Below are 14384 nucleotides of genomic sequence, written 5' to 3' on the forward strand. Positions count from 1 at the left end.
CCACCTCAGGGGGATGTAACGTCCCTCCAGGACACAGCCTCTCGTGACATCACACATCCCCCTCCTCGGGACCGACGTCCTCGTCGGGGTAAAGGCAGCGAAGAAGGCATCACGCCGGGAGAGGGCGTCCGCATTGCCGTGGTGCTTGCCAGCCCATACTGGCCTGTGAGAGGGGGAAGCTCTTGGGTGCCTGGGACGTCTTCTTCCCTGGAGAACGGAGCACTTTCCTGGGCTGCGTTCTCTTCTCCCGTATCCGGACCAGTCTCTGTGTCGGTCTGGGCACCTGCCATCCCTATCAGAGCCTCTCCGTTTCCGAGGTACTCGGGTTATCCTCTCCTGAGACTCTCTCCAGAGTGGGTAAAAGGCTGGGCAGTCTCGTCCAATTAGGACAGGGACGGGGAGGGAATCAACCACCCCCGCCGTCGTGTGTATGGTTCCCCGTGTGCTGGTCATTGTAAGTTCAGTAATGGGGTAGTCTCTGGTGTCTCCATGGACACAGGAAACTGGGAGGACTTTCCCCAGGGTCAGACACGTTGGGCCCACCAAATCCTTACGCACCAGGGTGGCCCGGCTACCAGAATCTAGTAAGGCCTCCACATCATGGTGATTCACAGTTACCGGGCAGGTGGGGGGTCGATCTGGGCCGCCATCTACGACTCCCAAGAGCGAGGCAAAACGGTGTGTGGGTGCTGAGCTGGATGACTCCGCAGTGGGCATAGGTTCATCGGCTGGTTTCCCACACTGCCAGGAGATATGTCCCATCTCCCCACACCGGTAACACTGTCGAGTTTCCCCCTCCTGGTGTACTCTTCTTGGACCCGCCTGGTTTCTGGCTCCCCCTGGAGCCGGGATAAGTCCTGACGTGGCTGGGTTCGAGACCTTGGGGTCCTTTGGACGGGTTCTTCCCATTTGTGGTGGGGCCGCACTCCTGGGGTCTTTCCGGGAAGCATTCAGCATCTCCGCTGTGGCCTGGTACTTTTCCACAGCTTCCACGGTCAGATCAGCCGTGGTCAAGGCCTGTTGACTGATGAACCGTTTTGCCTCATAAGGCAGGGCGCGTAGGTAACGATCCACCACAACGGCCTCCACCACCGCCGCTGCTGTATTCCTCTGCGGATCCAGCCATTTCCTTGCGATTCGGACAAGTTCATGCATCTGCGCCCGAGGAGGTTGGTCTGGTTGGAAGGTCCAGCTGTGAAAGCGCTGGGCCATACCAAACTTTGTGAGTCCATATCTGCTGAGGATCTCAGCCTTCAGGGCATCATAGTCAGTAACCTGGTCAGGGCCCAGGTCCCGGACAGCATTCAGCGATTCCCCGGTTAGAAAGGGGACTAACAGACCAACCCACTGTTGCTTGGGCCAGGCTTCCCTAGTGGCCGTGGCCTCAAATGCATGCAGGTATGCCTCAATGTCATCGGTAGCTCCCATCTTAGATATAAAGTCACTTGCCTTTATTGGGCGGGTATTTTGGACAACCCTCTGTCTCTGCAACTGCAATTCCTCTGCCTTCAGAAGGTTGGCTTTCTTTTGCTCCTCCAAGAGAGCCACGTTTGCTTGCATCTGGGCTTGCTGGCCAGCAACAAGGGCTTTCAATATGTCCTCCATTTCCGTCGGCGGGGAGCCTACGGCCAACTTGGAAAACTGGGTGATCAAACCTTCGGTATCCTCCTCTGACATGCACTATTAACGCTTGAGTGCCTGTATTCTCCACCATCTGTGACGTCACGAGAGGCTACACAGCTTTCAGCGGGGTTGCTCAAGTAGTGCAAGGAGACAAGGTTCAAAATAACCAAGGATTTTATTATAGGTCTTGGGAAATTAATGAAAATATAACAAAAGTCTGTTCTCTTGTGGCTCTTTAAGGGTTAACAGTTCAGGGATGTCTCTTCCACATCCAAAATCATAACTCTCACTCGCTCAGATAACTTTTCCCCAGCCTTACTGTAGTCCACGTTGCAGCTAGTGGCCAACCCAGCAAAAAGTCCTTCCAAATGTCTCTCACGTATTTCCACAGGTGCATATATCCACAGGTGAGTATTTCCCAAAGGTAAGTGTCTCCAAATCCTTATATTCCTCATGGAAGTGGACGTGCAGCACTCTTGTCCTCCAGAGAGCCCAGGTTGGAGACTGTGTTTCTTCCCAACCCACACACTCTCTCTCAGTGTCTCTTCCCTTCCAAAAACCTTCAGCTCATCAGCTCCTGATTTGTTTCAGCTGCGTGGGAAGATTGGCCATAGAGGGGTGGAGTTCCCGACCATACCAGCAGATGGAGCCATAGCTGTCTGGGTTTGCAGCCACCTCAGGGGGATGTAACGTCCCTCCAGGACACAGCCTCTCGTGACATCACAAGTTGTATAACAGTTCACCCCTTCAAGAGATGGCCAACAACAGTGGAATTGTTCTGGGACAAAGGTGGCTTAGGCTTAATATATATATATTTATTAGGGGGTAGATCAGGCTTGATTGAAACACTCTTCCACTACCCCTTCCAGGTATGACTGAAACTCCATTCATATTTGTTGGTCACATACACTACCTGAACAAAAGTATCTGGACACCTACTTGTCGAACGTCTCTTTCCAAAATCATGGGCATTAATATGGAGTTGGTCTCCCCTTTGCTGCTATAACAGCCTCCACTTTCTGGGAAGACTTTCCACTAGATGTTGGAACATTGCTGCAGGGACTTGCTTCCATTCAGCCACAAGAGCATTAGTGAGGTCGGGCACTGATTGTTGGGCGATTAGGCCTGGCTCGCAGTTGGTGTTCCAATTCATCCCAAAGGTGTTCGATGGGGTTGAGGTCTGGGCTCTGTGCAGGCCAGTCAAGCTCTTCCACACCGATCTTAACAAATCATTTCTGTATGGACCACGCTTTGTGCATGGGGGCATTGTCATGCTGAAACAGGAAAGGGCCTTCCCCAAACTGTTGCCACAAAGTTGGAAGCACAGAATGGTCTAGAATGTCATTGTATGCTGTAGCGTTAAGATTTCCCTTCACTGGAACTAAGGGGCCTTTCCCGAACCATGAAAAACAGCCCCAGACCATTATTCCTACTCCACCAAACTTTAAAGTTGGCACTATGCATTGGGGCAGGTAGTGTGCTCCTGGCATCCGCCAAACCCAGATTCGTCCGTTGGACTGCCAGATGGTGAAGCGTGATTCATCACTCCAGAGAATGCATTTCCACAGCTCCAGAGTCCAATGGTGGCGAGCTTTTTACCACTCCAGCCGACGCTTGGCATTGTGCATGGTGATCTTAGGCTTGTGTACGGCTGCTCGTCCATGGAAACCCATTTCATGAAGCTCCCGACTAACAGTTATTGTGCTGACGTTGCCTCCAGAGGCAGTTTGGAACTCGGTAGTGAGTGTTGCAACCGAGGACAGACAATTTTTAAGCGCTTCAGCACTCGGCGGTCCCGTTCTGTGAGCTTGTGTGGCCTACCACTTCACGGCTGAGCCGTTGTTGCCCCTAGACTTTTCCACTACACAATAACAGCACTTACAGTTGACCGGGGCAGCTCTAGCAGGGCAGAAATTTGACAAACTGACTTGTTGGAAAGGTGGCATCCTATGACGGTGCCACGTTGAAAGTCACTGAGCTCTACAGTAAGGCCATTCTACTGCCAATGTTTGTCTATGGAGATTGCATGGGTGTGTGCTCGATTTTATACACCTGTCAGCAACGGGTGTGGTTGAAAAGCCGAATCCACTAATTTGAAGGGATGTCCAAATACTTTTGTACATATAGTGTAGGTGTTTTTTGTGTCTCTAATCGTGTGGGAGGTATTGTATACCTAATAGTGAACATGTCCATGTCCATAGTGGATTGAGGCTGCCATAGTGCAAACCCCAGAAATCTAACAATGAGTGTGAGTTAAAAATAGAAATTTGAGTAAGCCATGTACCAAGTAAGTACTTGGTAGTGTAAGTGGACGGCAGCTGTGGAGTGTAGTCCATTTGCGGCAGACAGTTTGGACACTCGTCACATGAGTAACTTGAGCATGGAAGCTATTCACGGTCCCTGGTCAGTACAGTGTAACTGTAGTAATGTACTACCTCATGATCTGTAAAATGTGCTTAGGCAGTCCTCCTGGAGGTTCCTGGAGTTGACGTTGAGTCATTAAAGGGAGAGAGATGAGTTATTAAAGGCCATTAAATGTCACCGTTTTATTTGGTGTCACAGGGGAGCAGTAACACTGATGATGTGGACAGGTTGGTCACAGAGATCATATGAAATTATTATGTGGGATTCTATATGTAACTCTATGAGGTTCATGCTCTCTTTGTCTGAGGACAGATTCCAAGAGTTCTTCAGAAGCAACAGAAGAAAACAAATATTAAAGATCGACTGCCCCTAAAAAGCAACTTCTCGTTTTGAAAGCGGCCTATGTAGCATCGTTATGAGTAAGAAACATTTATTATTGTGTCAAAATTGATAAATAGGATAATTTTGGTCCGAAACTGAGATTTGCAAGATGATAGGGAAAATAATTATGTCACAGAATGAAGGGTACTGTAACAGTTTTCCTTGAGTTGGGTTTGTTTCAATCCTGCCCACATGCCCACAGCTGGCAGCACACAAGTATTCGTCATTTCTGAGCGCAGCTGCACACGACCCCATCGTAATGACCATGGTCAATTTGGTTTGACATTCGATATCCCTATGGGGCTAGTTAGGGACCATCAGTAAGTTACACAATATTTTAAAATGTCAATAGCTCCAAATGTCAGTGACTTAAAAACCTCCAACCAAATATAAATTGTTGAAATTCATATACAAATATTGAAAGCATTTAATGAGCCAACTAAAAGATGTGCAACATGAAAATATTGTCCCATTTACATTGTTGAGGGTTAGGTATGTAGAGAAAGCCCATTGTTTGTTTGTGTCCCAAATGGCACCCTAGTTCCTATATATGGCACTACTTTTGACCAGAGCCCTATGGGAACTTGTCAAAAGTAGTGCACTATGTAGGGGCAAGGGTGCCATTTAGGATATACAGTGCATTCGGAAAGTATTCAGACCCCTTCACTTTTTCCACATTATGTTACGTTACAGCCTTATTCTAAAATTGATTAAATTATTTTTCCCCCTCACCAATCTACACACAATACCCCATAATGACAAAGTGAAAACAGGTTTTTAGAAATGTTTGCACATTTGTAAAACAGAAAAAACTAAAAAACCTTATTTACAGTATTTAGACCCTTTGCTATGAGATTCGAAATTGAGCTCAGGTGCATCCTGTTTCCATTGATCATCCTTGAGATGTTTCTACAACTTGATTGGAGTCCACCTGTAGTAAATTCAATTGATTGGACATGATTTTGAAAGGCACACACCTGTCTATATAAGGCCCCACAGTTGACAGTGCATGTCAGAACAAAAACCAAGCCATGAGGTCGAAGGAATTGTCCGTAGAGCTCCGAGACAGGATTGTGTCGAGGCACAGATCTGTGGAAGGGTACCAAAACATTTCTGCAGCATTGAAGGTCCCCAAGAACACAGTGGCCTCCATCATCTCTGCAGCACTCCACCAATCAGGCCTTTATGGTAGAGTGGCCACTCCTCAGTAAAAGGCACATGACAGCCAGCTTGGAGTTTGCCAAAAGGCACCTAAAGGTCTCTCAGTCCATGAGAAACATGATTCTCTGGTCTGATGAAACCAAGATTAAACTCTTTGGGCTGAATGCCAAGTGTCACATCTGGAGGAAACCTGGCACCATCCCTACGGTGAAGCATGGTGGTGGCAGCATCATTCTGTGGGGATGTTTTTCAGCGGCAGGGACTGGGAGACTAGTCAGGATCAAGGGAAAGATGAACGGAGCAAAGTACAGAGCGATCCTTGATGAAAACCTGCTCCAGAGCGCTCAGGACCTCAGACTGGGGCGAAGGTTCACCTTCCAACAGGACAACGACCCTAAGCACACAGCCAAGACAACGCAGGAGTGGCTTCGGGACAAGTCTCTGAATGTCCTTGAGTGGCCCAGCCAGAGCCTGGACTTGAACCGATCTAACATCTCTGGAGAGACCTGAAAATAGCTGTGCAGCGACGCTTTCCATCCAACTTGACAGAGCTTAAGAGGATCTGCAGAGAAGAATGGGAGAAACTCCCCAAATACAGGTGTGCCAAGCTTGTAGCATTATACCCAAGAAGACTCGAGGCTGTAATCGCTGCCAAAAGTGCTTCAACAAAGTACTGAGTAAAGGGTCTGAATACTTATGTAAATGTCATATTTCCGTTTTTTATATTTAATAAATTTGCTAAAAATTCTAAAAACCTGTTTTTGCTTTGTCATTAAGGGGTATTGTGTGTAGATTCATGAGGGGAGGGGGAACAATTCAATCCATTGTAGAATAAGGCTGTAACGTAACAAAATGTGGAAAAAGTGAAGGGGTCTGAATATTTCCCAAATGCACTTTATCCTTGTTGTCTGGATAAGAACGTCTGCTAAATGAATTAAATGTTAAATGTTAAAAATTATCCATCTCTTCCTGCATGGTGACTACAAGTCTGTGTCTGGATGATACTAATTTAATCTCTGTCTCTCTGGCTTCACTACCTTTCAAAGCCCATAGGTCTGTGGCCCCAGGGCAACTTCTCCAGCTACAAAAATGCAATTTATAGGGTAATGCAATGCAGTTATGTGAACCATCAAACCATAATTCATTTTTACAACGGATTTGAATGTGTTTGTAAATTGTTAGATATAAACTTTTGATATCTTTGCATCTCTGATCTCATCCAGTATTTTGAAATAATGGAGTTAGACTATTGTTATATTTATACAATTTCGTCATTGCTGGAGGAGTATTGTCTTGCCAGTCATGCAGTCTTGTCTTAACATGTGAACCTTTTATATAACACCTGAATCTCTGACATTGGTTCAACTGCTTTTCGCAGTTTTGTAATACGCTAATAGAACAACGATGACTTGCAAAAACAGTCAAAGGTGAGGAAGGAATGCGAGTCACAAAATCCTCTTAGTAATTGCACCATGATCAGTCATGTTCAGATGTCTGTCTGCTCTGCTTTCTAAATCAGACCTGCCACACAAAGAGGTGGTTCATTCACTCATTCCAAATCAGGAAACCCTGTGCAGGCCAATAAATTAAAACAATTAATGGTGACAAATGGATGGAACAGTTTTGCCATTTATACCCAAGCGGTAAAAGTACACAGATTAATATACCACCATTTTCAGACCACCAAACACCTGAGTCTGTACTGTGGCGAAATTGTGGTGTAGATATTGTGGGGATGAACATTTTAAAATACATTTTCTGCAATTCTACACAGTTTGACAATAATTATTATGCCTCTCTTGAGGGGTATATGGAGGGGTATTTTGAAAAGACAGTATAAGGATAAGTGGAAGCCCCCCAATCTAAACATTGTTGTTGTTGTTTAGGAAAACAGATTTTGCATTTCAACACATTTTGCCATGGGGGCAGAGAGAAAAATGTGCAGTTTTATAATGCTATTCTACACATTTTGTCATGAGTCAGAGAAAATATAGCAGTTTTAAAGCAAATATCCATCAATTTTACACATTTTGCCATAGGGCAGAGAGAACAATTCACTTTTTTATAGCTCATATCATGCTATTCTTCACATTTTGCTATGAGGATGAGAGAATTTTGTAGTTTTAAAGTGAATTTCCTGCTGCTCTACCATTCAGCCATGAGGCTGAGAGAAAATGTTAGTTTTAAAGTAACTGTCCAGTGAAAATCTCACTTCTAAAAGTTAATATTCTGTTAACTCATACCCAAAGATGATGTTGACTCATCCTATACTCGCATACAAAGCATAAATTGGAGAAAAAAACACTTCAAACCTGTATCTCAAACAGACCGTTTAAAAAATGCTTGCTATTTCCTCATAGAGGATGATGTCATCCTCCTGAGGAGGATGAGCTGGCCAATCAGCTGTCTACTTGTATGAATATTTTTTATGACCGGTATACGCCCACAACATTCTGTTGTTGGGGTACGCCCACACCATTCCAACACAGAAAATATGCTTTTTAACATATTTAATTACCATTTTTTGAAAGGAAAACCATTTCACTCATATTGTAATTAATTATAGGTCATATTTTTATTTATTTATTTTTTGACCCCTTTTTCTCCCCAATTGGTAGTTACAGTCTTGTCCCATTGCTGCAACTCCCGTACGGACTCGGGAGAGGCGAAGGTCGAGAGCCAATGCGTCCTCCGAAACACAACCCTGCCAAGCTGCACTGCTTCTTGACACACTGCTCGCTAAACCCGTAAGCGAGCTGCACCAATGTGTCAGAGGAAACACTGTACAACTGGCGACCGTGTCAGCGTGCATGCGCCCGGCCCGCCACAGGAATTGCTAGAGTGCGATGGGACAAGGACATCCCGGATCTGTAGTGACGCCTCAAGCACTGCGATGCAGTGCCTTAGACCGCTGCGCCACTCGGGAGGCCCTTAAGGTCATATTTAATAGAAATCTGGAAACACTGGACAGTTACTTTAAAGGTCGACTTTGGGCAAAAACAACAGCTTTAAACTGTATAACTGATCAATGCACCATCATCATACCATGTCATTTAATGCTTAATAATTGTTTTATGAAAAAGATAGCTGTTGGCACTGTCCTGTCATGTCCTGATGCTATTCGGAATCCTTGGGACGTCCATCTCTGACGTCACCCAATTGAAGTTGAAATTTAAGGATTATGGTTAGGGTTGAGGTTAGGTTAGGGACGTCCCAAGGATACTGGATAGCACTACCTGATATAAAAAGGAAAAGGGACACACACAATCATTTTGTTAGTAAGTTATTTATAATAAGGGTTACCTGGAGAAAATCGGACCTTCAGCAAAATATATTTTAACTAAACCCTCCCTGAACGCTTGAAAAAAAAAAACTAGGTGACCCTCTCCTATACCCAAAATTATAATTAAAACATAAAGTGGATTGCAGAGAACATGCCTACCGTTTACCCTGGCTTATAGGTCAGACCAGAGCCTTGGATATGCAGTTTTAGAAACTGTTCTTAGTCCTATTGTCACGATCGTTACATGATGAAGATGCGGACCAAGGCGCAGCGTGATAAGCGTACATTCTTTTAATGAGTACACACGAACAAAACAATAAACGATACGTGAAGTCCTAGGGTTTAAACACAAACCTTACGGATCAAGATCCCACAATTAACTGTGCCAAACAGGCTGCCTAAGTATGGTTCCCAATCAGAGACAACGAGCAACAGCTGCCTCTGATCGGGAACCACCCTGGCCAACATAGAACTAAACGATCTAGAATAAACACATAGAAACTATAACATAGAAACTAACACCCTGGCTCAACATTAAAGAGTCCCCAGAGCCAGGGCGTGACACCTATAAGCATTAGATGGCAATGTGGACCGGTTGGTAACCCAAAACACATTGGAAGGGTGTTAGGTTAATGGAGGAGTGGCGGAGAGAGTTCTGAGCGTATTCTGCCCATGGCAGGAACACCGACCACTCCCCCGGCCGGTCCTGACAGTAGGTCCGCAGGAACCTACCCACATCTTGATTCACCCTTTCCACCTGGCCATTACTCTCGGGGTGAAATCCAGAGGTCAGGCTGACCGAGACCCCCAGACGTTCCATGAACGCCTTCCAGACTCTAGACGTGAACTGGGGACCTCGGTCGGACACTATATCCTCTGGTACCCCGTAGTGCCGGAAGACGTGAGTAAACAGAGCCTCCGCAGTTTGTAAGGCCGTGGGGAGACCGGGCAGAGGAAGGAGGCGGCAGGACTTCGAAAAGCAATACACAACGACCAGGATAGTGGTGTTACCTTGGGAGAAGGGAAGATCAGTAAGAAAATCAATACTAAGGTGAGACCATGGTCGTTGTGGAACTGGTAAAGGTTGTAGCTTACCCGCTGGGAGGTGCCTAGGTGCCTTACTCTGGGCGCACACTGAGCAGGGGAAACATACACCCTCACGTCCTTAGCCAAGTTAGGCCACCAGTACTTCTCGGTCAGGCAGCGCATTGTACGACCGATACCTGGATGACCAGAGGATGGTGTCGTGTGTGCCCCCCTCCTGATGAGGTGGTAATTTAGTCGCTTGCGTCTTGGAAAACACGAGCGCCAGATCATAGTATTTGGGGGGAATGCGCACGGTGGGGGTACCGTCTGGACTTTCCACCGTGGTTGCACCAACGGAAACAGCTAGACACCTACCCTGACACTCTCGCGACCACCCCGTGAGAACCCTCTGCGGCCATGAAAAGGTGGGGTTGTGTAGTGCTAACCAGGAAAGATCCAACACAACAGGGAAATCAGGAGACTGAATAATAAAAAAGGTGACTTGCTTTCTATGGGTCTCTTGCGTAACCATTGTGACTGGTGCTGTAACCTCCCTAATGAACCCTGACCCTAATGGTCAACTGTCAAGTGCTTTAATGGGCAGTGGAATGGATAGGGGAACCAATGTAATAACTAGACTATGAGCTAACGACCTGTCCATAAAGTTCCCAGCTGTGCCTGAATTGACCAGCGCCTTACACTGGGGAACTACCGTGTAATCAGGGAAGTGGACGTGTATGGTAAAGTGCGCAGCAGAGGGCTCTGAACGAATGTGGGTTTGCGCTACCTGGGGTGCCGCCTCCAGACCCAGAAGAACCCTGACGACAGCGTGCAGCAGAATGTCCTCTCCTGCCACAAGAGTGACACTGGAGATGTCGTCCTCCCGGATCGCTGCACCACCCAGCACCATCGGAACGGAATCCGGGTTGAAGGGGTGTGAAATAGGCAGGCCACTTCCAGGATGTCCCCTTGAAGCTAGCAGGTTGTCCAACCGGATGGCCATGTCCACTAGCTGGTCGAAAGTCAACGTGGTGTCCCGTCAGGCTAGCTCCCTTTGGACGTCCTCTCGCAGGCTGCACTGGAAGTGGTCGATGAGGGCCCGCTCGTTCCACCCGGACCCAGCCGCTAGAGTTCGAAACTCCAGGGCAAAGTCCTGCGCGGCCCTCGTCCCCTGCCTCAGGTGGACTAGCGAACGCCCCATAGTTGTCCATCGCATCTCCTCCTTCACTCCAGACCACGTTGGCCCACCAGGGCTTTCCCCGAGAGGCAGGAGACGAGGGCGGACACCTTCTCCCGCTCCTATGGAGCCGGGCTGCAGGAGGAATCCCTGGCAATGGGCCCCTGTCCCGTCGTACTCCCTCGGTCGTGATAGGTGAATCCCTCTGGGCACTGGGGTGTGGGTGGCTGGATCCGGTCGCTCAACTGGTCCCGAAGGGTCGGGTCCTCTCCTCTCCAGGCGTTGGACGACCTGGAGAACCCGATCCATCGCTTCTCCCTAGCTGGCTAGCATGTTGGAGTGCTCCCAGACCCGCTCCACAACTCCAGGCATGTTCTCCGCTCCTGCTGACTCCATGAACGGGTGTGTGATTCTGTGGTGAGTGATTTAGAAGGAGTCAGGCGCAGGAGGGTAAATAACAGAATAAATGGGTTATTCCGTAACACAGCGCTACACAGCAATGCGTAAAACACTCCAGTGCGGAAATACAGCGCACTGGAAAACAACAAGGCACACGGGTGAATATCCCGGCAATACAAAATACAATATAGCTCCACCGAGCAAAGGTAACCTCCACAATAAACAATCACACACAAAGACAAGGGGGCAGAGGGAACACTTATACAGGTACTGATGAGGGGATATGAACCAGGTGTGTGTAATAAACAAGACAAAACAAATGGAATGATGAGATGAGGAGTGCAGTGGCTAGAAGGCCGGTGACGACGAATGCCGAAGCCTGCCCAAACAAGGAGAGGAGGCAGCTTCGGAGGAAGTCGTGACTCCTACTCAGTATTGAAGGCTTGGTTTGACAATCTCTGAATGTCATTGAGGTCTTTGGTGTTTTGTAACAGATAACTCTTTCCATTAATCGAATTGCCATTGCACAGTTTGGATGCTGGAATTACATTGTGTGTACAAAACATTAAGAACACCTGCTCTTTCCATGACAGACTGACAAAGTCCAGGTGAAAACTATGATCCCTTATTAAATCCACTTCAATCAGTGTAGATGAAGGGGAGGAGACAGGTTAAAGAAGGATTTTTAAGCCTTGAGACAATTGAGAAAAGGATTGTGTATGTGTGCCATTCAGAGGGTGAATGAGCAAGACAAAAGATTGAAGTGCCTTTGAACGGGGTATCGTAGTAGGTGCTAGGCGCACCGGTTTGTGTCAAGAACTGCAACCCTGCTGGGTTTTTCATGCTCAACAGTTTCAAATCAAATCAAATGTTATTTGTCACATGCGCCGAATACCTTACCGTGAAATGCTAACTTACAAGCCCTTAACCAACAATGCAGTTTTAAGAAAAAATAAAGAGTTAAGAAAAGATTTACTAAATAAACGAAAGTAATAAAAAAGTAACACAATAAAATAACAATAACGAGGCTATATACAGGGGGTACTGGTACCGAGTCAATGTGCGGGGGTACAGTTTAGTCAGGGTAATTGAGGTAGTATATACATGTAGGTAGGGGTAAAGTGACTATGCAAAGATAATAAACAGTGAGTAGCAGCAGCGTAGCCATTTGATTAACTGTTCAGCAGTCTTATGGCTTGGGGTAGAAGCTGTTAAGGAGCCTTTTGGACCTAGACTTGGCGCTCCGGTACCACTTGCCGTGGGGTAGCAGAGAGAACAGTCTATGACTAGGGTTGCTGGAGTCTTTGACCATTTTTAGGGCCTTCCTCTGACACTGCCTGGTATAGAGGTCCTGGATGGCAGGGAACTTCGCCCCAGTGATGTACTGGGCCGTACGCACTACCCTCTGTAGTGCCTTGCGGTCGGATGCCGCAAGTTTGTTGGTGATGTGGACACCAAGGAACTTGAAGCACTCAACCTGCTCCACTACAGCCCCATCGATGTGAATGGGGGTGTGCTCTGCCCTCTTTTTCCTGTAGTCCACAATCAGCTCCTTTTTCTTGATCACGTTGAGGGAGAGGTTGTTGTCCTGGCACCACACTGCCAGGTCTCTGACCTCCTCTCTCATTGTTGTCAGTGATCAGGCCTACCACACCTTTGGGTCGTCAACAAACGTAATGATGGTGTTGGAGTTGTGCTTGGACACGCAGTCGTGGGTGAACAGGGAATAAGCACGCACCCATGAGAGGCCCCCATGTTGAGGATCAGCGTGGCAGATATGTTGTTGCCTACCCTTACCGCCCCCTTACCTGGGGGCGGCCTCGGTCAGGGACTGGTTGAAAATGTCAGTGAAGACACTTGCCAGTTAGTCAGCGCATGCTCTGAGTACACGTCCTGGTAACCCGTCTGGTCCTGCTGCCTTCTGAATTTTGACCTGTTTATAGGTCTTACTCACATCGGCTACGGAGAGCGTGATCACACATTCGTCCGGAACAGCTGGTGCTCTCATGCATGCTTCAGTGTTGCTTGCCTTGCATATAAGTCATTTAGCTTGTCTGGTAGGCTCATGTCACTGAGCAGCTTGCGGCATGGCTTCTCTTTGTATTCCGTAATAGTTTGCAAGCCTTGCCACATCAGACGAGCGTCAGTGCTGGTGTAGTAGGTTTCAATCTTAGTCCTGTATTGACGCTTTGCCTGTTTGATGGTTTGTCGGAGGGCATAGTGGGATTTCTTGTAAGCGTCCGGGTTAGTGTCCCGCTCCTTGATGGCGGCAGCTCTACCCTTTAGCTCAGTGCGGATGTTGCCTGTAATCCATGGCTTCTGGTTGGGGTATGTATGTATGGTCACTGTGGGGATGACGTCATCGATGCGCTTATTGATGAAGCTGGTGACTGATGTGGTATACTGCTCAATGCCATTGGATAAGTCCCGGAACATATTCCAGTCTTTGCAAGCAAAATAGTCTTGTAGCTTAGCATCTGCCTCATCTGACCACTTCGGTATTGAGCGAGTCACTGGTACTTCCTGCTTTAGATTTTGCATGTAAGCAGGAATCAGGAGGATATAATTATGGTCAGATTTGCCAAATGGAGAGCAAGGGAGAGGTTTGTACAAGTCTCTGTGTGTGGAGTAAAGGTGGTCTAGAGTTTTTTCCCCTCTGGTTGCACATGTGACATGCTGGTAGAAATGAGGTAAAACGGCCTTATACAGCTCCTTGAGTGCGGTCTTAGTGCCAGCATCGATTTGTGGTGATGAATAGACAGCTACGAAAAATATAGAGGAAAACGCTCTTGGTAAATAGTGTGGTCTACAGCTTATCATGATGTACTCCACCTCAGGCGAGCAAAACCTCTAGACTTCTTTAATATTAGATTTCGCGCACCAGCTGTTATTGACAAATATACACAGACCACCACTCCTCGTCTTACCGGAGGTAGCTGTTCGGTCTTGCCGATGCACGGAAAACCCAGC

The sequence above is a fragment of the Coregonus lavaretus genome, assembly GCF_964263955.1.
Source record: "Coregonus lavaretus genome assembly, chromosome: 17".
Classification (NCBI taxonomy): domain Eukaryota; kingdom Metazoa; phylum Chordata; class Actinopteri; order Salmoniformes; family Salmonidae; genus Coregonus; species Coregonus lavaretus.